Source organism: Leucopleurus acutus, assembly GCF_964270905.1.
Source record: "Leucopleurus acutus genome assembly, chromosome: 17".
NCBI classification, from domain to species: domain Eukaryota; kingdom Metazoa; phylum Chordata; class Mammalia; order Artiodactyla; family Delphinidae; genus Leucopleurus; species Leucopleurus acutus.
In genome coordinates, this window is record NC_139159.1 from 66,008,364 (window position 1) to 66,033,690 (window position 25,327).

Below are 25,327 nucleotides of genomic sequence, written 5' to 3' on the forward strand. Positions count from 1 at the left end.
GCTTGAAAAAGAACAGTAATGCTGGACTTCTTGAGACATGGAGGAGAACTGCATTTTATGGGAGATTAAAGGGATTTTAAAGAGTGATTTTTTTTAACATCTTTATTGGACTACAATTGCTTTACAATGGTGTGTTAGTTTCTGCTATATGAAAAAGTGAATCAGCTATACGTATACATATATCCCCATATCCCCTGCCTCTTGGGTCTCCCTCCCACCCTCCCTATCCCACCCCTCTAGGTGGTCACAAAGCACCAAGCTGATCTCCCTGTGCCATGTGGCTGCTTCCCACTAGCCATCTATTTTACATTTGGTAGTGTATATACGTCCATGCCACTCTCTCACTTCGTCCCAGCTTACGCTTCCCCCTCCCCGTGTCCTCAACTCCATTCCCTACATCTGCACCTTTATTCCTGTCCTGTGCCTAGGTCCTTCAGAACCTTTTTTTTTTTTTAATTTCATATGTATGTGTTAGCATATGGTATTTGTCTTTCTCCTTCTGACTCACTTCACTCTGTATGACACACTCTAGGTCCATCCACCTCACTATAAATAACTAAATTTCGTTTCTTTTTATGGCTGATTAATATTCCATTCTATATATGTGCCACATCTTCTTTATCCATTCATCTGTTGATGGACACTTAGGTTGCTTCCATGGTTTGGCTATTGTAAATAGTGCTGCAATGAACATTGTGGTTTATAACTTTTTGAATTATGGTTTTCTCAGAGTATATGCCCAGTAGTGGGATTGCTAGGTCATATTGGTAGTTCTATTTTTAGTTTTTTAAGGAACCTCCATACTGTTCTCCATAGTGGCTGTATCAATTTACATTCCCACCAAAAGTTCAAGAGGGTTCCCTTTTCTTCACACTCTCTCCAGCATTTATTTTTTGTAGACTTTTTGATCATGGCCATTCTGGCTGGTGTGAGGTGATGCCTCATTGTAGTTTTGATTTGCATTTCTCTAATAATTATTGATGTTGAGCATCCTTTCATGTGTTTGTTGGAAATCTGTATATCTTCTTTGGAGAAATGTCTATTTAGGTCCTCTGCCCATTTTTGGATTGGGTTGTTTGGGTTTTCTGATATTGAGCTGCATGAGCTGCTTGTATATTTTGGACATTAATCCTTTGTCAGTGGCTTTGTTTGCAGATATTTTCTCCCATTCTGAGGGCTGTCTTTTCGTCTTGTTTATGGTTTCCTTCGCTGTGCAAAAGCTTTTAAGTTTCATCAGGTCCCATTTGTTTATTTTTGTTTACTTTTGTTTTTATTTCCATTTCTTTAAGAGGTGGGTCAAAAAGGATCTTGCTGTGATTTATGTCATAGAGTGTTCTGCCTATGTTTTCCTCTAAGAGTTTTATAGTGTCTGGAGTTAAATTTGTCTTTAATCCATTTCAAGTTTATTTTTGTGTATGGTGTTAGGGAGTGTTCTAATTTCATTATTTTACATGTAGCTGTCCAGTTTGTATATTCTTGCCTTATCAAAGGAAAGGTGACCATATGCCTGTGGGTTTATCTCTGGGCTTTCTATCCTGTTCCATTGATTTGATATTTCTGTTGTTGTGCCAGTACCATACTGTCTTGATTACTGTAGCTTTGTAGTGGAGTCTGAACTCAGGGAGCCTGATTCCTACAGCTTCGTTTTTCTTTCTCTAGATTGCTTTGGCTATTCGGGGTCTTTTGTGTTTCCCTACAGATTGTGAAATTTTTTGTTCTAGTTCTGTGAAAATGCCAGTGGTAGTTTGATAGGGATTGCATTGAATCTGTAGATTGCTTTGGGTAGTATAGTCATTTTCACAATGTTGATTCTCCAGTCCAAGAACATGGTATATCTCTCCATCTATTTGTATCATCTTTAATTTGTTCCATCAGTGTCTTATAGTTTTCTGCAAACAGATCTTTTGTCTCCTTAGGTAGATTTATTCCTTGGTATTTTATTCTTTTTGTTGCAGTGGTGAATGGGAATGTTTCCTTAATTTCTCTCTCAGATTTTTCATCATTAGTGTATAGGAGTGCAAAAGATTTCTGTGCATTAATTTTGTATCCTGCTACTTTACCAAATTCATTGATTAGCTCTAGTAGTTTTCTGGTAGCATCTTTAGGATTCTCTATGTATAGTATCATGTCATCTGCAAACAGTAACAGCTTTACTTCTTCTTTTCCAATTTGTATTCCTTTTCTTTCTTTTTCTTCTCTGACTGCTGTGGCTAAAACTTCCAAAACTATGTTGAATAATAGTGGTGAGAGTGGGCAACCTTGTCTTGCTCCTGATCTTAGTGGAAATGGTTTCAGTTTTTCACCACTAAGAACGATGTTGGCTGTGGGTTTTTCATATATGGCCTTTATTATGTTGAGGTAAGTTCCCTCTATGCCTATTTCCTAGAGGGTTTTTATCATAAATTGGTGTTGAATTTTGTCAAAAGCTTTTTCTGCATCCATTGAGATTATCATATGGGTTTTATCCTTCAATTTGTTAATATGGTGTATCACATTGATTGATTTGCATATATTGAAGAATCCTTGAATTCCTGGGATAAAACCCACTTGATCATTGGTGTATGACCCTTTTAATGTGCTGTTGTATTCTGTTTGCTAGTATTTTGTTGAGGATTTTTGCATCTATGTTCATCAGTGATACTGGCCTGTAGTTTTCTTTTTTTGTGACATCTTTGTCTGTTTTTGGTATCAAGGTGATGGTGGCCTCGTAGGGTGAGTTTGGGAGTGTTCCTCCCTCTGCTATATTTTGGAAGAGTTGCGAAGGATTGGTGTTGGTTTTTCTCTAAATGTTTGATAGAATTTGCCTGTGAAGCCATCTGGTCCTGTACTTTTGTGTGTTGGAAGATTTTTAATCACAGTTTCAATTTCAGTGTTTGTGATTGGTCTGTTTATATTTGCTATTTCTCCTGGTTCAGTCTTAGAAGGTTGTGCTTTTCTAAGAATTTTTCCATTTCTTTCAGGTTTTCCATTTTGTTGGCATATAGTTCCTTGTAGTAATCTCTCATGATGCTTTGTATTTCTGTAGTGTCAGTTGTTACTTCTCCTTTTTCATTTCTAATTCTATTGATTTGAGTCTTCTCCTTTTTTTTCTTCATGAGTCTGGCTAATGGTTTATCAATTTTGTTTATCTTCTCAAAGAACCAGCTTTTAGTTTTATTGATCTTTGCTACTGTTTCCTTCATTTCTTTTTCATTTATTTCTGATATGATCTTTATGATTTCTTTCCTTCTGCTAACTTTGGGACTTTTTGCTTTAGGTGTACGGTTAGGTTGTTTATTTGAAATTTTTCTTGTTTCTTGAGGTAGGATTGTACTGCTATAAACTTCCCTCTTAGAACTGCTTTTGCTGCATCCCATAGGTTTTGGATCGTCATGTTTTCATTGGCATTTGTCTCTAGGTGTTTTTTGATTTCCTCTTTGATTTCTTTAGTGATATCTTGGTTATTTAATAATGTATTGTTTAGCCTCCATGTGTTTGCATTTTTTATGTTTTTTTTCCCTGTAATTGATTTCTAATCTCATAGCATTGTGACGAGAAAAGATGCTTGATATGATTTCAATTTTCTTAAATTTACTGAGGCTTGATTTGTGACCCAAGATGTGATCTATCCTGGAGAATGTTCCATGAGCACTTGAGAAGAAAGTGTGTTCTGCTGTTTTTGGATGGAATGTCCTATAAATATTAATTAAGTCCATCTTGTTTCATGTGTCATGTAAAGCTTGTGTTTCCTTATTTCTTTTCATTTTGGATGATATGTCCACTGGTTAAAGTGGGGTGTTAAAGTCTCCTACTATGATTGTGTTACTGTTGATTTCCCCTTTTATGGCTGTAGCATTTGCCTTATGTACTAAGGTGCTCCTATGTTGAGTGCACAGATATTTACAATTGTTGTATCTTCTTCTTGGATTGATCCCTTGATCATTATGTAGTGTCCTTCTTTTTCTCTTGTAATAGCCTTTACTTTAAAGTCTATTTTGTCTGATATAAGAATTGCTAAATCCAGCTTTCTTTTGATTTCCACTTGTATGGAATATCTTTTTCCATCCCCTCACTTTCAGTCGGTATGTGTCCCTAGGTCAGAAGTGGGTCTCTTGTAGACAGCATATATATAGGTCTTGTTTTAGTATCCATTCAGCCAGTCTGTGTCTTTTGGCTGGAGCATTTAATCCATTTACATTTAAGGTAATTATCAATATGTATATTCCTATTACCATTTTCTTGTTTTGGGTTTGTTATTGTAGGTCTTTTCCTTCTCTTGTGTGTCCTGCCTAGAGAAGTTCCTTTAGCATTTGTTGTAAAGCTGGTTTGGTGGTGCTGAATTCTCTTAGCTTTTGCTTGTCTGTAAAGGTTTTAATTTCTCCGTTGAATCTGAATGAGATCCTTGCTGGGTAGAGTAATCTTGGTTGCAGGTTTTTCTCCTTCAACACTTTCAATATGTCCTTCCACTCCCTCTGGCTTGCAGTTTCTGCTGAAAGATCAGTTGTTAATCTTATGGGGATTCCCTTGTATGTTATTTGTTGCTTTTCCCTTGCTGCTTTTAATATTTTTTCTTTGCATTTAATTTTTGATAGTTTGATTAATATGTGTCTTGGCATGTTTCTCCTTGGATTTATCCTGTATGGGACTCTGCACTTCCTGGATTTGACTGTCTATTTTCTTTCCCACATTAGGGAAGTTTTCAACCATAGTCTCTTCAAATATTTTCTCAGTCCCTTTCTTTTTCTCTTCTTCTTCTGGGACCCCTATAATTCGAATGTTGGTGTGTTTAATGTTGTCCCAGAGGTCTCTGAGACTGTCCTCAATTCTTTTCATTCTTTTTTCTTTATTCTGCTCTGCAGTAGTTATTTCCACTATTTTATCTTCCCGGTCACTTATCCGTTCTTCTGCCTCAGTTATTCTGCTACTGATTACTTCTAGAGAATTTTTAATTGCATTTATTGTGTTGTTCATCATTGTTTGTTTTCTCTTTAGTTCTTTTAGGTCCTTGTTAAACATTTCTTGTATTTTCTCTATTCTATTTCCAAGATTTTGGATCATCTTTACTATCCTTACTCTGAATTCTTTTTCAGGTAGACTCCCTATTTCCTCTTCATTTGTTTGGTCTGGTGGGGTTTTACCTTGCTCCTTCATCTGCTGTGTGTTTCTCTGTCTTCTCATTTTGCTTAACTTACTGTGTTTGGGGTCTCCTTTTCACAGGCTGCAGGTTCGTAGTTCCTGTTGTTTTTGGTGTCTGCCCCAATGGGCAAGGTTGGTTCAGTGGGTTTTGTAGGCTTCCTGGTGGAAGGGACCAGTGCCTGTGTTTTGGTGAATGAGGCTGGATCTTGTCTTTCTGGTGGGCAGGACTGCGTCCTTTGGCGTGTTTTAGGTGTGTCTGTGAACGTGTTATGATTTTAGGCAGCCTCTCTGCTAATGGGTGGGGTTGTGTTCCTGTCTTGCTAGTTGTTTGGCATGGGCTGTCCAGCACTGTAGCTTGCTGGTCGTTGAGTGGAGCTGTGTCTTAGTGTTGAGACGGAGATCTCTGGCAGAGCTCTCATCGATTGTTATTACAAGGGGCTGGGAGGTCTCTGGTGGACCAATGTCCTGAACTCGGCTCTCCCACCTTAGAAACTCAGGCCTGACATCCGGCTGGAGCACCAAGACCCTGGGAGCCACACAGCTGGTTGGCAGGAGGGGTCTTGGTAAAAAGCAGATTCTGGGGAATTCCCTGGCAGTCCAGTGGTTAAGACTCTGCGCTTCCACTGCAGGGGGCTTGAGTTTGACCCCTGGTCGGGGAACTGTGGCAGGCACCCAACACTTGAGAGACAGAAGGGTTTAAAGTTGGAAGAACTGGATGAAGGGGTGCCTCAGTCACTTGCCGGTTGTGGAACCCAGGCACAGCCCTAAAATCCGTGAGCCTGTTTTCTCACCTCCACTCAGCCTCAGGGCTGTTGCAACGTCGTCGTGGCTCTGCCTGTCACCTGGGTCTGATGCACCTCCAAGGGTGATTTTTACTGTACATGATTTCACACTGACTTTAGAACATACATTCACAGCATAAAATGTGACTCTCACGGTAAATATTTTCTAAAAGGGCAGAGGAAACATGAGGAATCAAAGGCTGTGAGTGCTGCCTTCTGAGCAGGCACTGGCTCCTGCTTCTCACTTGCCCCCTGTAAACACTCAAATCTCTTATGCTCTCTCCTTCTCCTCCATACCCCAACCTCCTTCTGGGAGAGACTCTCATATCAATAATTTGCAGGAGAGAATGAGTATAATTTAGTAAATATTACTTCTCTCCAGGGTATTTGCATATTCAGCCTTATCTTTTAATACGGAAAGAAACACTTCAGCACTGGCTAGAGAAATTCCAGGTGTCTGTTCACTTGGTGGATGAGAGAGTTATTTTCTTAGGCAAAGGGCTTGTTACCTCTAGATTAAAAACTGTACAGAGGAAATCCAAAAGCTTCTTTTCTCTTGCAAGCTTAAATATTGTACACCAAAATTATCACTGAAATAAAACATACTGTAACCCACTGAATTTCTAGCGACAGGCTCGTTTAACTCTGAGGAGCTTTCTTTTACTTACAAAGTTGAAACTCAGTGGGAGATGTGGTCTGCAATGCTGACTTGAAGCAAAAGGTTAATGGAAAAAGGTTTTCGGCTGTACAATTCTTTGAAGATAGAGACATTACAAATGATAACAAATGTTGGCAAGAATGTGGAGAAAAGGGAACCCTTGTACATGTTGGTGGTTATGTATCCTGGTACAGCCACCATGGAACACAGTATAGAGGTTCCTCAAAATATTAATATTAGCACTACCATATGATTCAGCAATGCCACTTCTGAGGAAATATCTGAAGGAAGCAAAATCAGCATCTGAAAGAGATACCTACACTCCCAAGTTCACTGCAGCATCATTCACAATAGCCAAGATATGGAAACAACCTAAGAGTCCATCGATGGACAAATGGATAAAGATGATGTGGTGCATATATACATAATGGAATATTATTCAGCCTTAAGAAAAGGGAAATTCTGCCATTTGCAACAACATGGATGAACCTGGAAGCATTATGCTAAGTGAAATAAGCCAGACAGAGAAAGATTCTGTATGACGTCACTTATACGTGTAATCTTTTTTAAAAAAAAGGCAAACTTACAGAAGCGGAGTGTAGAATGATGATTGCTGAGGCTGGGGGAAATGGGGTGATGTTGGTCAAAGGGTATAAATTTTTAATTGTAAGATGAATACGTTCTGAGGATCTGATGAGCAGCCTGGTGATATAGTTAATAATATTGTATTGTAGACTTGAAATCTGCTAATAATTAAAATTTGTGAAAAAAGACGTAACTATGTGAGATGATCAATATATTAACTTGATTGGTAACCAGTTCACAATATACATGGACATGAAAGCATCGCGTGTATACTTTTTATTTGTCAATTATACCCCAGTAAAAAGATAATGCAAGACAGAAGTTCCATGAATCTCACTGAGAGGAGAGTCCAGGACAGCGTGAAGGAAAATGTCTGCTGACATGGGTGCCGCCACCCAGGGATTTAACATGTAGAGACTGAGTCGAGTTCGTCGGGAGGGAGGAGGGTGTTTTGTAATAAGAAGGGAACAACAGTAACTGAGAAGCTGCTGGGAGGTTTCAAAATCTGGGTGAGAGTAGAGAAAATGGAAAGCACTTCTCAAAAGCCTAAGAATTTAAAGGGATTGAGGGTCAGATAAAACTTCATTAAGAAGAAGTATGTACAGAAAGCACAAATTCCTATTGTGTTTTCTTAGTTGCTCAAAAGTGTTCTTCTCCTCAAAGGTGTTTACGTTTTAGTTGCTTCAAGAAATATATCTAGCTCTTCCTTTTTAAAATCTTAAAATCTGTGTCAGTTGGGCACAGGTGGCAGGCTGCATGGTAAAGCAAAAAGGGACATAGGTTTGGGAGGCATAACAAACTGCATTAGAACCCTCTTCTACCATTAGTGAAATGTTCTAAGAGTCACCACCTCATAAAGTAGTGTTATAAAGATCCAGTGAAATGATCTGTGTACCGTACTTGTACAGAACCTAGATATGGTTTGTAATCAATAATTCCATCCCTTGCCCCTACCCTCTGTTTCCTTACTTTAAAAGTATAATTCTTGCCTCATATGATTAGGATTAAATATAAGAAAATATATAAAAAAATATATGTTGTGATGATCTGGAACCAAACCTGCAATATCTCCAAGGTCAGCCTGTGACGGATTTGTATGAGTCTGTCATTAAGGCAATCTGAAATGTTGTCCTTAAAATATTTTTTAAATGCTCCTTTTATAGAGAAATATAAGGAGAGTGAACCTACCAGACATAAAAATATATTTTAAGGCTGTATTATTCAAAACAGGTTAGTACTCATTCAGGTAGAAATGGGAAGATCAGTGGAACTAAACAGAAGATGGCTGGCTAATCAAAATAACAATGAGATGCTAATGTTAACCAAAGAGAAATGAAGAGGTCAAAAAGTTTGGTAACAGATTTGGGGTATACATTGGGGCAGCTTCTACATAAATTAAAAAGTATGTGAAGGGGGCTTCCCTGGTGGCGCAGTGGTTGAGAGTCTGCCTGCTGGTGCAGGGGACGCGGGTTCGTGCCCTGGTCCGGGAGGATCCCACATGCCGCGGAGCGGCTGGGCCCGTGAGCCATGGCCGCTGGGCCTGCGCGTCCGGGGCCTGTGCTCCGCAGCGGGAGAGGCCCCAACAGTGAGAGGCCCACGTACCGCAAAAAAAAAAAAAAAAAAAAAAAAAAGTATGTGAAGGAATGTATGTATATTCAAGGATTTTCAATGCCACGTTGTTTATAAAAGCAAAAGACTAGGAATACCTGGTTAAATGTCATCATATATATATACTCATAGTATATATACTCAGTTATAATATATGCTTGTGGAAAGAATGGGCTGTATTGATGTTTACAGAAATGAAACATCTGTAATAAACAAAAGTGAATAGACCAGGCTCCCATTTGTTTAAGAAAAGAAGGTGGGGAAGGAGTAATACACACACTTACATATTTATATATGCTTTTGTGTGTTTATAAAATATTTATGTAAGAACATATAAGAAAATACTAATAGTGGTTGCCCTGGGAAACAGATCTGAAGTAGAAAATTTGACTTCTCCTTATATATCTTTTTCTACTCTTATTTGCTTTTAACTGGGTACTTTTTTTTTTTTAGTTAAAATTACTTTTTTTTAAGGAAAGAAAAAACAAACAAACCTGATTCTTTATGTTCCTAAGGGTACATAAATGTTAAATGCATTAAGTGTCATGTTTATACACACACACAAAAAGAAAATATATAAAGGACTTGATCCAGTATTTAGTGCCTTCCCTGTTCACGTTCTCACTTTCTATCCACTAAATTTCCACCCAGAGGACATCAACTTTGTCACAGTCCAGGGATAGTGTAAATGTAACACAGAGGCACAAGTGAAGCAAAAAAGAAGTTACACCACCCTCTGAAGAATGTCACATGTTTGTGAATTTCTTACCAATATTTATTTTTCTCTAGAGAGACTATAAAATTAAAGCCAATAATAACTGGAAAATGCAATTTGTTAGGAATTTTGCATTTGGTAAGTCTGGATATAAAGGAATGAAATTACTAACAGAGTGTAACAAGGTATGAGGAAGCCCTGTATCTAGCTGACCAATACCAGGCACAGGGAGTCCTTGATGGGGAAATTCACCGTGTTACAGGAAATAATGATTAAAAAAAAAAAGCCCTTTGTGGGGAGGACTATTGGTGTACTTTGTTTCATCACCAAATTCTCACTGAACAAGAAAAGGGAAGAGGCAAAATGGATTTTTTAACTACCCGAGTGTGAATTACCTAACATTTGTATCAAAGAACAAGTTGATTTGCAATCTGAAGAACATGCTGAATTATGTCTTCTTTTGAATATACCAATATTGGTTAATGAAACGTACAGTACTGTATGTAAACTGTGAGACAGAGCAAATTGTCTTTTCTGCTACCTAGTATGCATACTGGTAACAAAAGGATACTTTTTCCAGATGAAAATCAAATGAACTACATCAGATATCCACACAATGCACTTGGGTACACGTCTTCTGGATGGGGTACTACACAGTCCCAACAAATTATTTTAGAAACACATATGTGAATATGGAGAAGTGCACCTGTACTCATTGAAAGGCTCCAAATATGCAGTTGAACTCTGTAACATAAAAGCTCAGAAACAAATCCATTAAACTGTCAAGCAATTTCATGCTTGATTTTATTTCTACTTTATTTTTTTAATTCTTAAATTTTTCTCTAAGCAACATATACTGCACAAGGTAAAGATTAGCTTTACAAGGTATGGGACTAAAATGAAACCAAATATTTCACCTTTAATTTCTAGAATCAGGCCTTCCATTGCACTGAAAAATATATGCATGCTGACTCAGTGTGGAATACATGTTTTGTTTGTTTAATGTTAGTGGGAGTTCAGGGCTGGAATACTAATGAACTCATCTGTGTCCTCTTGCATTGGTTTGTGTCTGCGTTAGTCTAAATTGTCCATGTCTAGCTCCTATTACCTGACACCTGCAGCCTGTGGCTGTGGAATAGCCTTTCTCAGAATGAAGTTAACCGATCCATGTGGGATGAAACCTACACTCATGGCCTCATTAATCCCTTACATGAACCTACTGGCCTCCAGCAAGTGAGTCACGAGGGCTGCTGAGACCTGCCAGTTGAAGTTACACGATCCTTTTGGATTCAGGGGTGCACTGGGGGGCCTTCGACGAGCTTCTTGCTCTGTTCAAGCCTCTTCTTCCATCCTTTCAACTGAGCACCAGAAATCACTCAGAACATAATTTGGCGATGAGAGACCGTGTGAGGAATGGGAAGGAGGAAGGGGGCAAGCATACATGTCTGCAGTATCTGTGGAAGTGTTCAAGCATGGGCTGGTCAGCGACTCCCCAGGGATGGTAGAGTTCTCACCTTGAGAGTCTATGGTTAGATCAAAGCCGTCCGTGGACTTTGGGCCCTCTTGGGAGAACCACACTTGGAGTAGATGATTTGCTTCTTGGGATCTAAGGTGAGGTAGCGACATTTCCAGCAAGGCTCAGACTGCCTAGGCTGGCAGCCAGCAGGAGTTCTTGGGTGCCCTCTCTGTATGTAAGGTTTGTTGCTCGTGTGTCAAAGTTGACAGCTCCTGGGTAGGAAGATGTTGGGGGAAGCAGGCTTGCTGTTGACAGCACAGTGATCGGCTGGTGCTCAAGACCAAGCATAGCATGGATCTCCTCAAGGTAGGCGTCCCTCCTCTGGACGCCACACATCATTATCAATTCATTTACCCCACTGCTTAAGATCACCACGTCATCTCCCCTAATGTCCTTCAAGGTAGGAGCCTTGTCCCATCTCTCATTGATTCCTCAGTGTGTAGTATCTTACCTGATTCATAGTCGGTGTTCAATACATGTTGGCTGAGTAACGGCATCAATGCAAGTTTTTCAAAAGTTTTTGAAATGTGAGTTCAGTTTTACAAAGAGAAGTGCACACACACACAAACACACACACTCATACACAATTGACCTATTTTGAAATCCTTTGAAATTTGGGGCCAGTGAAAAGCTCCTACTGGGCTCTTCATTTGCAGACTGCATTCGAGAACACATTACAGTAGTCAGATTCTGGATACAGTGTACCAAGTAACTGTCAGCTGGACAGTAAGATTTTAAAAGTCATCATTTGGACTTCTGAAAGGGTAGGGCTAAGGACAGAATCTGTCTGCCTGAGTGTTTCCCATCCTGCCAGGAGCAGCCTTTTTACATTCCTCTCAAGATTCTTGCCAAAGATCTTTCCTGATCTGCAGTCTCGGTGGGGTGGGGGGCAGGGGACTCTGAAACAGCTATTATTTATCTTTCAATTAGTTTACATTTTTAAGCAAGTGTATCCTTAAAAATACGACCTTCTGTCTCTTATCTGCAGTGGGGACTACACTACAGAAACCAAGGAAATGCTATCTCCCTAGAGAAGATAACTTTCTTACCCAGCTAGAAAAAATACTGGCGCCCAGGGACAGGGTTTCAAGGTGCAATTCACACCCAATTTCCTTTTTTTTTAAATGTTTATTTATTTATTCTCTTATCAGTCATCCATTTTATACAATCAGTGTATATATGTCAATCCCAATTGCCCAATTTATCAAACCACCCCCCCACCCCCCCCGTGGCTTTCCCCCCTTGGTGTTCATTCATTTGTTCTCTACATCTGTGTCTCAATTTCTGCTCTGCAAACCAAATAATCCGTACCATTTTTCTAGGTTCCACATATATGTGTTAATATACGATATTTATTTTTCTCTTTCTGACTTACTTCACTCGGTATGACAGTCTCTAGATCCATCCACGTCTCTACAAATGACCCAATTTTGTTCCTTTTATGGCTGAGTAATATTCCATTGTATATATGTACCACACCTTCTTTATCCATTTGTCTGTCAATGGGCATTTAGGTTGCTTCCATGACCTGGCTATTGTAAATAGTGCTGCAATGAACACTGGGATGCATGTGTCTTTTTGAATTATGGTTTTCTCTGGGTATATGCCCAGTAGTGGGATTGCTGGGTCATATGGTAGTTCTATTTTTAGTTTTTTAAGGAACCTCCATACTGTTCTCCTTAGTGGCTGTATCAATTTACATTCCCACCAAGAGTGCAAGAGGGTTCCCTTTTCTCCACACCCTCTCCAGCATTTCTTGTTTGTAGATGTTCTGATGATGCCCATTCTAACTGGTGTGAGGTGATACCTCATTGTAGTTTTGATTTGCATTTCTCTAATGATTAGTGATGTTGAGCAGCTTTTCATGTGCTTCTTGGCCATCTGTATGTCTTCTTTAGAGAAATGTCTATTTAGGTCTTCTGCCCATTTTTGGATTGGGTTGTTTTTTTTAATATTGAGCTGCATGACCTGTTTATATATTTTGGAGATTAATCCTTTGATGATTCATTTGCAAATATTTTCTCCCATTCTGAGGGTTGTCTTTTTGTCTTGTTTATGGTTTCCTTTGTTGTGCAAAAGCTCTTAAGTTTCATTAGGTCCCATTTGTTTATTTTTGTTTTTAATTTCATTACTCTAGGAGGTGGATGAAAAAAGATCTTGCTGTGATTTATGTCAAAGAGTGTTCTTCCTGTGTTTTCCTCTAAGAGTTTTATAGTGCCTGGTCGTACATTTAGGTCTCAAATCCATTTTGAGTTTATTTTTGTGTATGGTGTTAGGGAGTGTTCTAATTTCATTCTTTTATATGTAGCTGTCCAGTTTTCCAAGCACCACTTACTGAAGAGGCTGTCTTTTCTCCATTGTATATCCTTGCCTCCTTTGTCAAAGATTAGTTGACCATAGGTGCGTGGGTTTATCTCTGGGCTTTCTATCATGTTCCACTGATCTGTATTTCTGTTTTTGTGCCAGTACCATTTTGTCTTGATTACTGTAGCTTTGTAGTATAGTCTGAAGTCAGGGAGTCTGATGCCTCCAGCTCCGTTTTTTTCCCCAAGACTGCTTTGGCTATTCGGGGTCTTTTGTGTCAACATACAAATTTTAAGATTTTTTGTTCTAGTTCTGTAAAAAATGCCACTGGTAGTTTGATAGGGATTGCATTGAATCTGTAGATTGCTTTGAGTAGTATAGTCATTTTCACAATATTGATTCTTCTAATCCAAGAACATGGTATATCTCTCCATCTGTTGGTATCATCTTTAATTTCTTTCATCAGTGTCTTATAGTTTTCTGCATACAGGTCTTTTGTCTCCCTAGGTAGGTTTATTCCTAGGTATTTTATTCTTTTTTGTTGCAATAGCAAATGGGAGTGTTTCCTTAATTTCTCTTTCAGATTTTTCTTCATTAGTATATAGGAATGCAAGAGATTTCTGTGCATTAATTTTGTATCCTGCAACTTTACCAAATTCATTTTTTTTTAATTTTTTTTAATTTTTTAATTTTAATTTTTTTTTTCATTTTAACATCTTTATTGGAGTATAATTGCTTTACAATGGTATGTTAGTTTCAGCTTCACAACAAAATGAATCAGTTATATATATACATATGTTCCCATATCTCTTCCCGCTTGCGTCTCCCTCCCTCCCACCCTCCCTATCCCACCCCTTCAGGCGGTCACAAAGCACCGAGCTGATCTCCCTGTGCTATGCGGCTGCTTCCCACTAGCTATCTACCTTACATTTGGTAGTGTATATATGTCCATGCCTCTCTCTCGCTTTGTCACCGTTTACCCTTCCCCCTCCCCATAGCCTCAGTCCATTCTCTAGTAGTAAGTCTGTGTCTTTATTCCTGTTTCACCCCTAGGTTTTTCATGACATTTTTTTTTCTTAAATTCCATATATATGTGTTAGCATATGGTATTTGTCTCTCTCTTTCTGCCTTACTTCACTCTGTATGACAGACTCCAGGTCTATCCACCACATTACAAATAGCTCAATTTTGTTTCTTTTTATGGCTGAGTAATATTCCATTGTATATATGTGCCACATCTTCTTTGTCCATTCATCTGATGATGGACAGTTAGGTTGTTTCCATCTCTGGGCTATTGTAAATAGAGCTGCAATGAACATTTTGGTACATGACTCTTTTTGAATTGTGGTTTTCTCAGGGTATATGCCCAGTAGTGGGATTGCTGGGTCATATGGTAGTTCTATTTGTAGTTTTTTAAGGAACCTCCATACTGTTCTCCTTAGTGGCTGTATTAATTTACATTCCCACCAACAGTGTAAGAGGGTTCCCTTTTCTCCACACCCTCTCCAGCATTTATTGTTTCTAGATTTTTTTGATGATGGCCATTCTGACTGGTGTGAGATGATATCTCTTGTAGTTTTGATTTGCATTTCTCTAATGATTAGTGATGTTGAGCATTCTTTCATGTGTTTGTTGGCACTCTGTATATCCTCTTTGGAGAAATGTCTATTTAGGTCTTCTGCCCATTTTTGGATTGGGTTGTTTGTTTTTTTGTTATTAAGCTGCATGAGCTGCTTATAAATTTTGGAGATTAATCCTTTGTCAGTTGCTTCATTTGCAAATATTTTCTCCCATTCTGAGGGTTGTCTTTTGTTCTTCTTTATGGTTTCCTTTGCTACGCAAAAGCTTTTAAGTTTCATTAGGTCCCATTTGTTTACTTTTGTTTTTATTTCCATTTATCTAGGAGGTGGGTCAAAAAGGACCTTCCTGTGATTTATGCCATAGAGTGTCCTGCCTATGTTTTCCTCTAAGAGTTTGATAGTTTCCGGCCTTACATTTAGGTCTTTAATCCATTTTGAGCTTATTTTCGTGTATGGTGTTAGGGAGTGATCTAATCTCATACTTTTACATGTACCTGTCCAGTTTTCCCAGCACCACTTATTGAAGAGGCTGTCCTTTCTCCACTGTACATTCCTGCCTCCTTTGTCAAAGATAAGGTGACCATATGTGCATGGGTTTATCTCTGGGCTTTCTATCCTGTTCCATTGATCTATATTTCTGTTGTTGTGCCAGTACCATACTGTCTTGATTACTGTAGCTTTGTAGTATAGTCTGAAGTCAGGAAGCCTGATTCCTACAGCTCCGTTTTTCGTTCTCAAGATTGCTTTGGCTGTTCGGGGTCTTTTGTGTTTCCATACAAATTGTGAAATTTTTTGTTCTAGTTCTGTGAAAAATGCCAGTGGTAGTTTGATAGGGATTGCATTGAATCTGTAGATTGCTTTGCGTAGTATAGTCACTTTCACAATGTTGATTCTTCCAATCCAAGAACATGGTATATCTCTCCATCTATTTGTATCATCTTTAATTTCTTTCATCAGTGTCTTATAATTTTCTGCATACAGGTCTTTTGTCTCCTTAGGTAGGTTTATTCCTAGATATTTTATTTTTTTTGTTGCAATGGTAAATGGGAGTGTTTTGTTGATTTCAACTCAGATTTTTCATCCTTAGTGTATAGGAATGCCAGAGATTTCTGTGCATTAATATTGTATCCTACTACTTTACCAAATTCATTGATTAGCTCTAGTAGTTTTCTGGTAGCATCTTTAGGATTCTCTATGTATAGTATCATGTCATCTGCAAAGAGTGACAGCTTTACTTCTTCTTTTCCGATTTGGATTCCTTTTATTTCCTTTTCTTCTCTGATTGCTGTGGCTAAAACTTCCAAAACTATGTTGAATAATAGTGGTGAGAGTGGGCAACCTTGTCTTGTTCCTGATCTTAGTGGAAATGCTTTCAGTTTTTCACCATTGAGGACGATGTTGGCTGTGGGTTTGTCATATATGGCCTTTATTATGTTGAGGAAAGTTCCCTCTATGCCTACTTTCTGCAGGGTTTTTATCATAAATGGGTGTTGAATTTTGTCAAAAGCTTTCTCTGCATCTATTGAGATGATCATATGGTTTTTCTGCTTCAATTTGTTAATATGGTGTATCACGTTGATTGATTTGCGTATATTGAAGAATCCTTGCATTCCTGGAATAAACCCCACTTGATCATGCTGTATGATCCGTTTAATGTGCTGTTGTATTGTTTGCTAGTATTTTGTTGAGGATTTTTGCATCTATGTTCATCAGTGATATTGGCCTGTAGTTTTCTTTCTTTGTGACATCCTTGTCTGGTTTTGGTATCAGGGTGATGGTGGCCTCACAGAATGAGTTGCGGAGTGTTCCTCCCTCTGCTATATTTTGGAAGAGTTTGAGAAGGATAGGTGATAGCTCTTCTCTAAATGTTTGATAGAATTCGCCTGTGAAGCCATCTGGTCCTGGGCTTTTGTTTGTTGGAAGATTTTTAATCACAGTTTCAATTTCAGTGCTTGTGGTTGGTCTGTTCATATTTCCTATTTCTTCCTGATTCAGTCTTGGCAGCTTGTGCCTTTCTAAGAATTTGTCCATTTCTTCCAGGTTGTCCATTTTATTGGCATAGAGTTGCTTGTAGTAACCTCTCATGATCTTTTGTATTTCTGCAGTGTCAGTTGTTACTTCTCCTTTTTCATTTCTAATTCTATTGATTTGAGTCTTCTCCCTTTTTTTCTTGATGAGTCTGGCTAATGGTTTATCAATTTCGTTTATCCTTTCAAAGAACAAGCTTTAGTTTTACTGATCTTTGCTATCGTTTCCTTCATTTCTTTTTCATTTATTTCTGATCTGATTTTTATGATTTCTTTCCTTCTGCTAACTTTGGGGTTTTTTTGTTCTTCTTTCTCTAATTGCTTTAGGTGCAAGGTTAGGTTGTTTATTCGAGATGTTTCCTGTTTCTTAAGGTAGGATTGTATTGCTATAAACTGCCCTCTGAGAACTGCTTTTGCTGCATCCCATAGATTTTGAGTTGTCGTGTCTCCATTGTCATTTGTTTCTAGGTGTTTTTTGATTTCCTCTTTGATTTCTTCAGTGATCACTTCGTTATTAAGTAGTGTATTGTTTAGCCTCCATGTGTTTGTATTTTTTACAGATCTTTTCCTGTAATTGATATCTAGTCTCATAGCATTGTGTTTGGAAAAGATACTTGATACAATTTCAATTTTCTTAAATTTACCAAGGCTTCATTTGTGACCCAAGATATGATCTATCCTGGAGAATGTTCCATGAGCACTTGAGAAAAATGTGTATTCTGTTGTTTTTGGATGGAATGTCCTATAAATATCAGTTAAGTCCATCTCGTTTAATGTATCATTTAAAGCTTGTGTTTCCTTATTTATTTTCATTTTGGATGATCTGTCCATGGGTGAAAGTGGGGTGTTTAAGTCCCCTACTATGAATGTGTTACTGTCGATTTCCCCTTTTATGGCTGTTAGTATTTGCCTTAAGTATTGAGGTGCTCCTATGCTGGGTGCATAAATATTTACAATTGTTATGTCTTCTTCTTGGATCGATCCCTTGATCATTATGTAGTGTCCTTCTTTGTCTCTTCTAATAGTCTTTGTTTTAAAGTCTATTTTGTCTGATATGAGAATTGCTACTCCAGCTTTCTTTTGGTTTCCATTTGCATGAAATACCTTTTTCCATCCCCTTACTTTCAGTCTGTATGTGTCTCTAGGTCTGAAGTGGGTCTCTTGTAGACAGCAAATATATGTGTCTTGTTTTTGTATCCATTCAGCCAAACTGTGTCTTTTGGTGGGAGCATTTAGTCCATTTACATTTAAGGTAATTATCGATATGTGTGTTCCCATTCCCATTTTCTTAATTGTTTTGGGTTCGTTATTGTAGGTCTTTTCCTTCTTTTGTGTTTCTTGCCTAGAGAAGTTCCTTTAGCAGTTGTTGTAGAGCTGGTTTGGTGGTGCTGAACTCTCTCAGCTTTTGCTTGTCTGTAAAGGTTTTAATTTCTCCATCAAATCTGAATGAGATCCTTGCTGGGTAGAGTAATCTTGGTTGCAGGTTTTTCTCCTTCAACATTTTCAATATGTCCTGCCACTCCCTTCTGCTTGCAGAGTTTCTGCTGAAAGATCAGCTGTTAACCTTATGGGGATTCCCTTGTGTGTTATTTGTTGTTTTTCCCTTGCTGCTTTTAATATGTTTTCTTTGTATTTAATTTTTGACAGTTTGATTAATATGTGTCTTGGCGTATTTCTCCTTGGATTTATCCTGTATGGGACTCCCTGTGCTTCCTGGACTTGATTAACTATTTCCTTTCCCATATTAGGGAAGTTTTCAACTATAATCTCTTCAAATATTTTCTCAGTCCCTTTCTTTTTCTCTTCTTCTTCTGGAACCCCTATAATTCGAATGTTGGTGCGTTTAATGTTGTCCCAGAGGTCTCTGAGACTGTCCCCAGTTCTTTTCATTCTTTTTTCTTTATTCTGCTCTGCAGTAGTTATTTCCACTATTTTATCTTCCAGGTCACTTATCCGTTCTTCTGCCTCCGTTATTCTGCTATTGATCCCATCTAGAGTATTTTTCATTTCATTTATTGTGTTGTTCATCATTGTTTGTTTCATCTTTAGTTCTTCTAGGTCCTTGTTAACTGATTCTTGCATTTTGTCTATTCTATTTCCAAGATTTTGGATCATCTTTACTATCATTATTCTGAATTCTTTTTCAGGTAGACTGCCTATTTCCTCTTCATTTGTTAGGTCTGGTGGGTTTTTTATCTTGCTCCTTCATCTGCTGTGTGTTTTTCTGTCTTCTCATTTTGCTTATCTTACTGTGTTTGGGGTCTCCTTTTTGCAGGCTGAAGGTTCGTAGTTCCTGTTGTTTTTTGTGTCTGTCCCCAGTGGCTAAGGTTGGTTCAGTGGGTTGTGTAGGCTTCCTGGTGGAGGGGACTAGTGCCTGTGTTCCGGTGGATGAGGCTGGATCTTGTCTTTCTGGTGGGCAGGTCCACGTCTGGTGGTGTGTTTTGGGGTGTCTGTAGACTCATTATGATTTTGGGCAGCCTCTCTGCTAATGGGTGGGGTTGTGTTCCTGTCTTGCTAGTTGTTTGGCATAGGATGTCCAGCACTGTAGCTTGCTGGTCATTGAGTGAAGCTGGGTGCTGGTGTTGAGATGGAGATCTCTGGGAGATTTTTGCCGTTTGATATTATGTGCAGCTGGGAGGCCTCTTGTGGACCAGTGTCCTGAAGTTGGCTCTCCCACCTCAGAGGCACAGCACCAACTCCTGGCTGCAGCCCCAAGAGCCTTTCATCCACAGGGCTCCTTAATTTGGGATGATTCGTTGTCTATTCATGTATTCCACAGATGCAGGGTACATGGAGTCGATTGTGGAGCTTTAATCCGCTGCTTCTGAGGCTGCTGGGAGAGATTTCCCTTTCTCTTCTTTGTTCTCACAGCTCCCAGGGGCTCAGCTTTGGATTTGGCCCTGCCTGTGCGTGTAGGTTGCTGGAGGGCGTCTGTTCTTTGCTCAGACAGGACGGGGTTAAAGGAGCCGCTGATTCAGAGGCTCTGGCTCACTCAGGCGGGGGGGGGGGGGGGTAGGGAGGGTCACGGAGTGCGGGGCGGGCCTGCGGCAGAGGCCGGCGTGACGTTGCTAGCCCTAGGCGCGCTGTGCGTTCTCCCGGGGGAGTTGTCCCTGGATCCCGGGACCCTGGCAGTGGCGGGCTGCACAGGCTCCCCGGAAGGGGGTGTGGATAGTGACCTGTGTTCACACACAGGCTTCTTGGTGGCGGCAGCAGCGGCCTTAGCGTCTCATGTCTGTCTCTGGGCTCCGCACTTTTAGCCATGGCTCGCGCCCGTCTCTGGAGCTCTCTTAAGCAGAGTTCTTAATCCCCCTCCTCGTGCACCAGGAAACAAAGAGGGAAGAAAATGTCTCTTGCCTCTTCGGCAGGTCCAGACTTTTTCCCGGACTCCCTCCCGGCTAGCCTCGGTGCACTAACGCCCTGCAGGCTGTGTTCACGCCGCCAACCTCAGTCCTCTCCCAGCGCTCCGACAGAAGCCGGAGCCTCAGCTCCCAGCCCCGCCCGCCCCGTCAGGCGAGCAGACAAGCCTCTCGGCTGGTGATTGCCGGTCGGCCCCGATCCTCTGCACTGGAATCTCTCCGCTTTGTCCTCCACACCCCTGTTGCTGTGCTGTCCTCCGCGGCTCCAAAGCTCCCCCACTCCGCCACCCGCAGTCTCCGCCCGCGAAGGGGCTTCCTAGTGTGTGGACACTTTTCCTCCTTCACAGCTCCCTCCCGCTGGTGCAGGACCCGTCCCTATCCTTTTGTCTCTGTTTATTTTTTTCTTTTGCCCTAACCAGGTACGTGGGGGGGTTCCTTGCCTTTTGGGAGGTCTGAGGTCTTCTGCCAGCGTTCAGTAGGTGCTACGTAGGAGTTGTTCCACGCGTAGATGTATTTCTGGTGTATAGTTCTGGAGGTTGTAAGTCCAAGATCAGGGTGCCAGCATAATTGGTTGAGAGCTCTCTACCAGGTTGCAGACCTCTCCTTGCAGCCTCACAGGTGGAAGGCTACCAAATTCATTGATTAGTTCTAGTAGTTTTCTGGTGGCATCTTTAGAATTCTCTATGTATAGTATCATGTCATCTGCAAATAGTGACAGTTTTAATTCTTCTTTTCCAATTTCTATTCCTTTTATTTCTTTTTCTTCTCTGATTGCCATGGCTAGGACTTCCAAAACTAGGTTGAATAATAGTGGTGAGAGTGGACATCCTTGTCTTGTTCCTGATTTTAGAAGAAATGCTTTCAGTTTTTCACCATTGAGAATGATGTTTGCTGTGGGTTTGTCGTATACAGCCTTTATTATGTTGAAGTAGGTTCCCTCTATGCTCACTTTCTGGAGAGTTTTTATCATAAACCAGTGTTGAATTTTGTCAAAAGCTTTTTCTGCATCTATTGAGATGACCATATGGTTTTTATTTTTCAATTTGTTAATATGTGTATCACATTGATTGATTTGCGTATATTGAAAAATCCTTGCATCTCTGGGATAAATCCCACTTCATCATGGTGTATGATCCTTTTAATGTGTTGTTGGATTCTGTTTGCTAATATTTTGTTGAGGAGTTTTACATCTATATTCATCAGTGATATTGGTATGTAATTTTCTTTTTTTGTAGTATCTTTGTCTGGTTTTGGTATCAGGGTGATGGTGGCCTCATAGAATGAGTTTGGGAGTTTTCCTTCCTCTGCAATTTTTTGGAAGAGTTTGAGAAGGATGGCTGTTTGCTCGTCTCTAAATGTTTCATAGAATTCACCTGTGAAGCCATCTGGTCCTGGGCTTTTGTTTGTTGGAAGATTTTTAATCACAGTTTCAATTTCATTACTTGTGATTGGTCTGTTCACATTTTCTATTTCTTTCTGCTTCAGTCTTGGAAGGTTATACCTTTCTAAGAATTTGTCCATTTCGTTCAGGTTTTCCATTTTATTGGCATAGACTTGCTTGTACTAGTCTCTTAGGATGCTTTGTATTTCTGTGGTGTCTGTTGTAACTTCTCCTTTTTCATTTCTAATTTTATTGATTTGAGTCCTCTCTCTCTTTTTCTTGATGAGTCTGTCTAATGGTTTTATCAATTTTGTTTATCTTCTCGAAGAACCAGCTTTTAGTTTTATTGATCTTTGCTATTGTTTTCTTTGTTTCTATTTCATTTATTTCTGCTCTGATCTTTTTGATTTCTTTCCTTCTGCTAACTTTGGGTTTTGTTTGTTCTTCTTTCTCTAGTTCTGTTAGGTGTAACGTTAGATTGTTTACATGAGATTTTTCTTGTTTCTTGAGGTAGGCTTTTATAGCTATAAACTTCCCTCTTAGAACTCCTTTTGCTGCATCCCATAGGTTTTGGATTGTCGCGTTTTCATTGTCATTTGTCTCCAGGTATTTTTTGATTTCTTCTTTGATTTCTTTAGTGATATCTTGGTTATTTAGTAACGTATTGTTTAGCCTCCATGTGTTTGTGGTTTTTCCATTTTTTTCCCTATAATTCATTTCTAATCTCATAGCGCTGTGGTGAGAAAAGATGCTTGATATGATTTCAATTTTCTTAAATTTACTGAGGCTTGATTTGTGACCCAAGATGTGATCTATCCTGGAGAATGTTCCGTGTGCACTTGAGAAGAAAGTGCAATCTGCTGTTTTTGGATGGAATGTCCTATAACTGTCAATTAAATCTATCTGATCTATTGTGTCATTTAAAGCTTGTGTTTCCTTATTAATTTTCTGTTTGGATGATCTGTCCATTGGTGTAAGTGAGGTGTTAAAGTCCCGCACTATTATTTTGTTATTGTTGATTTCCTCTTTTATAGCTGTTAGCAGTTGCCTTATGTATTGAGGTGCTCCTATGTTGGGAGCATATATATTTGTAATTGTTGTATCTTCTTCTTGGATTGATCCCTTGACCATTATGTAGTGTCGTTCCTTGTCTCTTGTAACATTCTTTATTTTAATGTCTATTTTATCTGATATGAGTATTGCTACTCCAGCTTTCTTTTGATTTCCATTTGCATGGACTATCTTTTTCCATCCCCTCACTTTCAGTCTGTATATGTCCCTAGGTCTGAAGTGGGTCTCTTGTAGACAGCATACAGATGGGTCTTGTTTTTGTATCCATTCAGCAAGCCTGTGTCTTTTGTTTGGAGCATTTAATCCATTCACAATTAAGGTAATTATTGATATGTATGTTCCTATGACCATTTTCTTGATTTTGGGGTGTTTGTTTTTGTAGGTCCTTTTCTTCTCTTGTGTTTCCCACTTAGAGAAGCTCCTTTAGCACTTGCTGTAGAGCTGCTTTGGTGATGCTGAATCCTCTTAGCTTTTGCTTTTGATTTCTTCATCGAATCTGAATGAGATCCTTGCCGGGTAGAGCAATCTTGGTTGTAGGTTCTTCCATTTCATCACTTTAAGTATATCATGCCACTCCCTTCTGACTTGTAGAGTTTCTGCTGAGAAATGAGCTGTTAACCTTATGGGAGTTCCCTTGTATGTTATTTGTCATTTTTCCCTTTCTGCTTTCAATAATTTTTCTTTGTCTTTAATTTTTGCCAATTTGATTACGTGTCTTGGCGTGTTTCTCCTTGGGTTTATTCTGTATGGGACTCTATGAGCTTCCTGGACTTGGGTGGCTATCTCCTTTCCCATGTTAGGGAAGTTTTCAACTATAATCTCTTCAAATATTTTCTCTGGTCCTTTCTCTCTCTCTCTTCTCCTTCTGCGACCCCTATAATACGAATGTTGGTGCGTTTAATGTTGTCCCAGAGGTCTCTTAGGCTGTCTTCATTTCTTTTCATTCTTTTTTCTTTATTCTGTTCTGCAGCAGTGAATTCCACCATTGTGTCTTCCAGGTCACTTATCCGTTCTTCTGCCTCAGTTATTCTGCTATTGATTCCTTCTAGTATATTTTTCATTTCAGTTATTGTATTATTCATCTCTGTTTGTTTGTTCTTTAATTCTTCTAGGTCTTTGTTAAACATTTCTTGCATCTTCTTGATCTTTGCCTCCATTGTTTTTCTGAGGTCCTGGATCATCTTCACTATCATTATTCTGAATTCTTTTTCTGGAAGGTTGCCTATCTCCATTTCATTTAGTTGTTTTTCTGGGGTTTTACCTTGTTTCTTCATCTGGTACATAGCCCTCTGCCTTTTCATCTTGTCTGTCTTTCTGTGAATGTGGTTTTTGTTCCACAGGCTGCAGGATTGTAGTTCTTCTTGCTTTTGCTGTCTGCCCTCTGGTCTCACACCCAGTTTCTAAGTTTTATCTGAAACTGCTTGAGAAGCCGAAGGACATGTTTTGTTCCGGTACAAAATTCAGATACACATTTCCATGTTTGGAAGCAAAGCCACAAACTCTAGCAAGATTTTACACTCCCTGTTAGCAAGGAGTGTAGATAATTGAACAAGTGAATAGGACCATATAACATGAGAAGAGTGGAGCAAGAGAATAAAGCCGTAGGTAGGAGGGGACATAGCAGAGAGGCAGATACCCCAATGGCTCTTTGCCAATGGTATGACCTTGACAAGTTTCTTAAACTCTTCATGCCTTGGGTTCATCAAATGGAAACTGGGGTTAGCAACATGTCAGGATGAAATGAGTTACAGGAATACTGTATGGAACAGCACCTGGCACAGAATATATAGTAATAGTCATTATTATAATTAATTTGATCTGCGCAGGACTTATTATTTGATTATCCCCTGCTGTACACTTAGCACCTAGAACAACTCCAAGCACATGGCAGGCGCTCAGTAAATATTTTTTAAATGAATGACTAAATGAACAGCTAGACTACAAAGAGGACTCTTTTCCAAGAAGTTTGTGATTAATTACTGCTATGAGATATTGACTTCTCTCCCACCCTCCATCCCTCAACCACACCAAACAGTAGTTACGGCTAAATCCAAAGAATTTGGTTTGCATCCACTAAAATGCTAATTTCCAGATTAATTCAGTCCTAAAAAAAAAGTGATCTTGAAAGGTATCTGGGATTGGATGTTCTACGAGATTAGTCTAACATCCATTTCCTGTTTCTTCTTTCAAATCCGTCTTTAGCAACTGGTGTTTTCAGTAGTAGCTTGGTTGCTTAGGGAGTCTGAGTGTTTTGAGGTATTTTTTGGTCTGGGAGTAGAAGGTAATCATCTTATCAAAAAAATGAAAGTCATTAAGATTTTACATTCATGGCTAGCATGGATCCAGTGTACATTTAAAGAATTATATATAATTGGGTCCCTAACCCATTTATCTTTCTATAAGATAGAAAGGGCGAAACATTTTAAAATTACTTCCAATTCCCAAAGTGGTGGATTCCATGAGGCTCAGAAGGGCTGTGTGATAAGCCCACTTTCAAGTCAAATTCTTTGTCCAAGATTTGGGGGAACAAGACAGTAGAAATACTCATTCCTGCGGGAGGCCAGGCCACCTGTTTCTCTATCAATAACTGAGGTATGACATAAGGCTGCATATTGTTTCTTTTTTTTTT

General features: G+C 39.3%; 1 protein-coding gene across 2 annotated transcripts in view; it reads right to left on the reverse strand.

Moving 5' to 3' along the window:
- The window catches only part of SNTB1 (syntrophin beta 1), a 239,078-nt gene that overhangs the window by 14,120 nt on the left and 199,631 nt on the right, over window positions 1-25,327 (reverse strand). The window lies entirely within an intron of this gene.